Consider the following 7,222-nt stretch of genomic DNA (forward strand, 5'->3'; position numbering starts at 1 on the left):
TAGTAATTAGAGATACAAAGCAAAAGAAACAAAAAGTACATAAGGATAAACTAAAAATATATAATCAATGAAACGTTTCAGTTCACTTAAGAAAAGGTCTGATCAACCACAAAAAAAAAAAACACACAAAAAAAAAAGCAAAACAAAAATAAAGTTATTTTTCCTTCTAAGAAAGTTAAACATAAAACAAAAAATAAGGTATTTCAACATACATTTTTTTTGTATTATTCTGTCATTACACAAAAATACTTTGAGACAAAACATTGCTAGTAATGATTAAGAAAAATCAATATCAGGTAAAAAAAAATTTATTAATTTTTAAAAATATTAATATTAAGAACTAATTGATTACATGTATTACGTCATTTCTTTAAAAAGGGAGGTGTATCATATCTACCCTATAAATATACTAAAATAATGGGTACAACTTATCTTCAAAACATTGTGACACTTTGTCATAATAAACATACTCAAAAGACCACGAACAATTACACAAGTGTTCCAGCGCTCAAGTAATATGATCTAACGCTTATACATAAGCCGATCGCGGAGCGTGGGGATGCTGAGCATGCACTTTGCAGCTCAAGTGGTCAGACCATACATGACATATGCATGCCTTCTGCATACATATGTATATGTATATGGAACTATATGTATATAATAATAAGTACTATATATACGGGTCAGCTCAGCCCAAGTTAAGCGCATAAGAAACATTCGAATAAAGTAACTCTAACTGAGCAGACGCTCTGACTCTAAAACACTGAACCTTCTTTGGGATCCTTGCGAACATCATAGCACCTCAAATTGGAATGGTTGCAGTCCGAGTGCCCATCGTGCCACTCTTCCTGAGGGACTTTCTATCAAGTTCAACCACTTTAGAATCATGTGGTCTGTCACTACTATAAACCGATAGCCTTCCAAATACATCTTGTACTTGTTAATCCCCCAATATATCGCAAGACACTCCTTTTCTGTTGCGCTGTAGTTTCGATCCACTGGGCTAGGATATGACATGTTCCCCGTCTGACCCGTCCTGTATCAACACGGTTCCTATTTCCAGGTCGCTGGCATCGGTTCGGAGCTTAAACTGTCGTGAAAAGTCTGGACAAGTCTGCTTCAGGATGGTGAAGGATGCTTTCCTAGTCAGGTTCTGAAGTGGCCGGTGCTGTGGCTAGCCGAAATGGCATCACCTTCCGCTGAAAGAGACCCCGTCCGGGTACCGTAGAGGCTGTGTATTGCCGACTGTCCTCTTCCATGGGAATCTGCCAATACCCTGACTTCAGGTCGATCGTGCTTATAAAATTCGCCTCTCTTAGATGGTCCAGGATATAGTTCATTCTGGGCACTGGATAGGCGTCCTTTTCCGTTCTATCGTTCAACAACCGGTAGTCTATGCACATCCTCCACTCGTTGTTCTTCTTCCGCACCAGCACCACCGGTGCACTACACGGACTTCGGACGGTTCTATCAGCCCCAACGCTAGTAGCTCATCTACCTGGTCGTTGATGATCGCCTGTTGCTTCGGGTTCCTCGGGAAATACCTTTTTTTGATCGGTTTCTCGTCTTTTCAGTATATCTTATGTTTCGTAATGTTACTCACACCCTTCATTCCTTCGAATACTTGCCTGTGTGTCTCCAGAAACGTTTGTACTGCTTCATCCGTAGGTTCCTCCACTTCCTCGTCGGTCGGACTGCTCTCCGGGCTTCCCTCGCTCTCCTTGTCGCCCGGTGCCGTTATATCCAGCTCCAGTTCGCCACACCGTCACACACTACCGGCTCCGGCCAGGGAGTCCATACCGAGAAGTACCCCTCCTGATACGTGTGCCAGTACTATGAATGATATTTGGAAAGATCTCCCTTCAAAACTGATTCCGGCCGTAAACTTTCCCACCGTGTTCTGCTTCCCTCCATTGGCCGTTCGGACCCTCGGACCGTTCTCCGCTCCATTTGCCTTGTTTCCTCAGGTCTCTGTACCTGCCCATACTTATCGCACTCCGTGACGCTCCCGTGCTTACGACTCCCTTTGTCATCTTGCTCCCTATCCTTATTTTGGCCACTATCTGGAATCCGTCGAAGCTCAACTGGTCTCCCGTTGCTGGCTCTTGTGTCGACTGCCAGCTTCACCTGCTCAGGTCTCCGGCGATTCCCGGCCCAGCTCTGCAGTACTCCGTCGTTCTGACCCCGTTTCTTCCGCAGACTCAGCTAAACAGCCTACCGCTGCCGCAGTTGTGTGATCTGCATTTCCACTTGTTCCTCATATCTCGGTGGTAAGAAGTACTCCAGGAGTTCCGTTGTCAGCTTGTGAGGAGTCTTAAAACTCCCCACAAATCCGGGTGCAGGAGATCGGCGTAGCAATAGCGAAGACGGCTGGAACACGAGAGGAATAAAGGGCGGTCAGGTCAAACGGGAAATAATGGACCTTGGACCCGGCAAAGCGGAGAGACCGTGAAATAACGGTAGCGCGCGAGCCGTGTGCAAAAGGGTAAATAACGGGATTCCCGCAGCCGAAGTACACGGAAGTCAGCGAAAGTACTCCACACGGGCGGTCAGCCAATACCGAGTGATAGTGCAGCAGCGAAAACACAAGTGCGTCAAGCGAGCATCCCGAGAGGATCCCCGCAAGTAAAGACCAGCGAAGGACAAGCGAACACCAGAACCTAGCGTGGTCAGAAAGGGACGGTAGTGTCAGTGCTCGCAACGGTGGTTCGGAGAGGAGCGCTAGCTTATCTCACGGACGATACACCCTGCCCCATAACATCCTAAGCCCTCGGTCGAGCCCGCAGGTTATCCTTCGGCAAGGGCGACAAGTGCCTGGCATACGCAGAAAGTGACGGTGGAGTCAGTGAACGGCAAATGTGGTTCGGGGAGGAGCACTAGCTTGTCTCGCGGACGATACACCCTGTCGCCATAACAACGTAAGCGAACCGGTACGGATCCGTCATCGGAATCGACGCAGGACGGCGAAGGAGCAACGACGCGCATCCGTAGGTCACCGAATTCTTTTCAGCAAGTAACGCTAAATAAAGGTTGTTTAAATCTGAGACTCTGTCTTCTTCTTGGTCGGGCAATCGAACAAATCATAAATTTGGTGGGACGAACAAACAAACTATCTGAGCTAGCCGTTGAAATTCGTAGCGAGCAGAAACAAGAAAATCAGTTTGTTACAACTCTACCCAGCTGTTTATCCTGGTCGGTGTGGCATTCCACCAATCGCTTGCGGCTCCTTCCAGTATAAAGGGCATCGTCTGGACGAGCTGGTCCATGTGAATTCCGTACCCGGTCGCCCACTTCTCCATCTTACTAATGAATTCCAACGGGTTGCTTGACCGTTGGAGCCGGATACCCCAGCTTCGTACTCGATCCACGATTTCTTTTTCTACCCTCCGATCCTCCTTCTTGTCCTTTCCCTCCTCCATTTCCTCCATTTCCAATGTGACTAGTGTCCGCCTCAATTCCACGCTCTTTCCCGACGTTTCCAATCCGAACTCGGCTGCGTATCCCGTTAGTTCGTCTTTTGTTGCCAGGTACACCCAACTCGACATTCCTCTCTCGGCGTCAGTTCTCTTGCAACCCCCACACCTGTTCGGGCGCCACAGTGACGATCTGTCAGTGCTCGGATGGCTCAAGGATGGCCAGGAGTCGTCTCAGGTATTTATTTGATTCGGGTGGGGATGCTGGAAGAGAATCCGACCCGGGTCCCAGAGGAGAAGACGAGAGAATGATACAATAATTGGGTGTTTATTCGTGAATAAACAAAGTGTTCACAGTTGCCTCAGATGGGCTGTAGTCCTCGCGGCAAGATCGGCGGCTGGTTGGCTCGGGCACGTCTGGTCTCGTCCCTGGGGGGGTTGTACAGCTCTGCGATGGATACGGGTGGATGCCGGACTCCCGAGATGGCCGCTTACTCAGTCGTCAAGTCACGTAGCCGCTAGTTGCTCCACTGCCTGTGAACGGGAGATAGTTGGAAGAGACCGCACGGGTCTGCCAGTTAACAGTTTAGAGGCCGGTTAGGTGTGCAAATGGTGAGAACAGTTTAAAGGCCGATTAGGTCTGCTATTTGAGAGAAGAGTTGTAGAGGCCGATTAGGTCTGTTATTGATGAGAACAGTTTAGAGGCCGATTAGGTCTGCTATTGATGAGAACAGTGTACAGGCCGATTAGGTCTGCTATTTGAGAGAAGAGTTGTAGAGGCCGATTAGGTCTGCTAAGTATGAGAAGAGTTGTAGGGGCCGATTAGGTCTGCTAAGTATGAGGAGAGTTTTAGAGGCCGATGAGGTCTGCTAAGGATGGGAAGGGTTTAGAGGCCGATGAGGTCTGCTAAGGATGAGAAGAGTTTAGAGGCCGATTAGTGATAAGACTATGCAGTGGGAGCAATAATTTGTAAAAAAACGTTATATTTTTTTTGTGTCTGGCTTTCTGATTTTGGGGTTTAAACACTGTTTGTGGTTTCCGGTTTTTTGTGTAACATGTTCATGACCATTTTTGTATTACAGTTTTTTTTCTCGAGCACTTCTACGATTACAGTGGTTGAATCAGTAGCCCCAATCCCTCCGAAAACAACTTGTTGACCCCTTGATCGTTTAGGTTGGTATGTATACAATTTTTTGTTTCCATCATCTAAGAATTCGTTTAGTAGACAATGGCTAGCCTCAGTTTCAGTTTGAAGCTTTGTTTTGTTTATGTTCCCTTTTTATAAGGGTTTTCTCCTATTAGCGTGGACATTTTTTTTTCACTAATGCATTTGGCTCAAGGATGGCCAGGAGTCGTATCAGGTATTTATTTGATTCGGGTGGGGATGCTGGAAGAGAATCCGACCCGGGTCCCAGAGGAGAAGACGAGAGAATGATACAATAATTGGGTGTTTATTCGTGAATAAACAAAGTGTTCACAGTTGCCTCAGATGGGCTGTAGTCCTCGCGGCAAGATCGGCGGCTTATTGGCTCGGGCGCGTCTGGTCTCGTCCCTGGGGGGGTTGTACAGCTCTGCGATGGATACGGGTGGATGCCGGACTCCCGAGATGGCCGCTTACTCAGTCGTCAAGTCACGTAGCCGCTAGTTGCTCCACTGCCTGTGAACGGGAGATAGTTGGAAGAGACCGCACGGGTCTGCCAGTTAACAGTTTAGAGGCCGGTTAGGTCTGCAAATGGTGAAAACAGTTTAGAGGCCGATTAGGTCTGCTATTTGAGAGAAGAGTTGTAGAGGCCAATTAGGTCTGGTATTTATAAGAACAGTTTAGAGGCCGATTAGGTCTGCTATTGATGAGAACAGTGTACAGGCCGATTAGGTCTGCTATTTGAGAGAAGAGTTGTAGAGGCCGATTAGGTCTGCTAAGTATGAGAAGAGTTGTAGGGGCCGATTAGGTCTGCTAAGTATGAGGAGAGTTTTAGAGGCCGATGAGGTCTGCTAAGGATGGGAAGGGTTTAGAGGCCGATGAGGTCTGCTAAGGATGAGAAGAGTTTAGAGGCCGATTAGGTCTGCTAGGTGTGAGAAGAGTTTAGAGGCCGATGAGGTCTGTTAAGTGTGAGAAGAGTTTAGAGGCCGATGAGGTCTGCTATGTATGAGCAGAGTTTAGAGGCCGATCAGGTCTGCTAATGGTACACGCGGATCGGTGAACGGAACCAGAGAATGAAACGTGGTTAGTTAGTTCCCACGTCGTTGCCCGCCTCATAGGACTCTGTCGATTCCTTACCGCCGATCCTGCTCCTGGTAGCTCCTCCTGGAGGTCTTGTCGAACTGAATGCCTTTTAGGGGGCTGGAGTGCGCCTTATATAGCGGTTTGGCGGAGGATAGTGTGCCCGCATATCCCAACTAATTTAATGCTGTATTAGTGTGGCCGATATATTTCGGGCCACACGCGTCACAAACTCATTGTTCAAATTCCCTATTTTAAGGCACCAGCAAAAGAAACGCTAGGATTGGTATGTGTAGAAGGAGGTCCCCTCTAGAGGCGACTGACTGTCGCCGGTGGTCTGAGCGTATTAATTCTTCTCGTTTGTTAAGGCGGCTTCTTAGTTCCTGTCACGCCAATTTGCTGTGTGACTTTTACCGCAGTTGCTGCACACTTTTTAACAGATGTCTTCCTTGTTATTTTTGTAGTTCGCTATGCTATGGGCTTCACTACAGACTACGCAAATGAATTTCAGTGTATAGAAAACCTTAGCATTGCCATATTTTTGGCAGTTACTGCACTGCATTGGGCGATAGCGCTTGCGTGGCTCTTCTACTGTGATAAGACTATGCAGTGGGAGCAATAATTTGTAAAAAAACGTTATATTTTTTTTGTGTCTGGCTTTCTGATTTTGGGGTTTAAACATTGTTTGTGGTTTCCGATTTTTTGTGTAACCTGTTCATGACCATTTTGGTATTACAGTTTTTTTTCTCGAGCACTTCTACGATTACAGTGGTTGAATCAGTAGCCCCAATCCCTCCGAAAACAACTTGTTGACCCCTTGATCGTTTAGGTTGGTATGTATACAATTTTTTGTTTCCATCATCTAAGAATAGCTTTGAAGCTTTGTTTTGTTTATGTTCCCTTTTTATAAGGGTTTTCTCCTATTAGCGTGGACATTTTTTTTTCACTAATGCATTTGGCCTTTTCTCGCTTGTGTATATTGGTGGGAGCTTGACCTTTTTAGGTTCCTTTTTATATGACTTTGTTGGTTGCACAGTTTCAAAAGTAGAATTTGCCAGCAACTTGATCACTGGCTCATTGAGGTCGAATGCTTGTATTAATAAGATTGAGCGAGCTGACGATACCGTTTCTGTTGTTGTTGTAATTGCAGTTGCAGTGGTTGTTGCTGTCATAGTATAAGACACTGTAGGTAGGTGTAAAGAAATTTCGCAAGTATTTGGAGATTACGGGTTTTGTGACGAAGGTAAATTCGTCGCACCTCTGCAGAAGTCGCGGAGTCGTAAAGAAATACGGGTGTTGTCGCTGAGCGCGATTTTCGTTCTGACTAATTAGCTTACTACATTTTCGTTAACGTACGTTAGTACGTAAGAGGAAAAGAAGATGGCACGAGAATAAAACAAGACAAAACCCTATATAGTCGAGTTCCCCGATTATCTGATACCCGTTACACAGCAACTGGAAGTGCAAAGGAGAGTTTTCAACACTGTCAGTTTTTTGCGGTTTTTGGGCATTGGAGTGGGCGTGGCAAAAAGTTTTTTGGCAAATCGATAGAAATTTACAAGACTAATAAAAAAACATTTTTTAAAAG

This window comes from Drosophila yakuba, chromosome 2R, assembly GCF_016746365.2.
Source record: "Drosophila yakuba strain Tai18E2 chromosome 2R, Prin_Dyak_Tai18E2_2.1, whole genome shotgun sequence".
Lineage (NCBI taxonomy): Eukaryota > Metazoa > Arthropoda > Insecta > Diptera > Drosophilidae > Drosophila > Drosophila yakuba.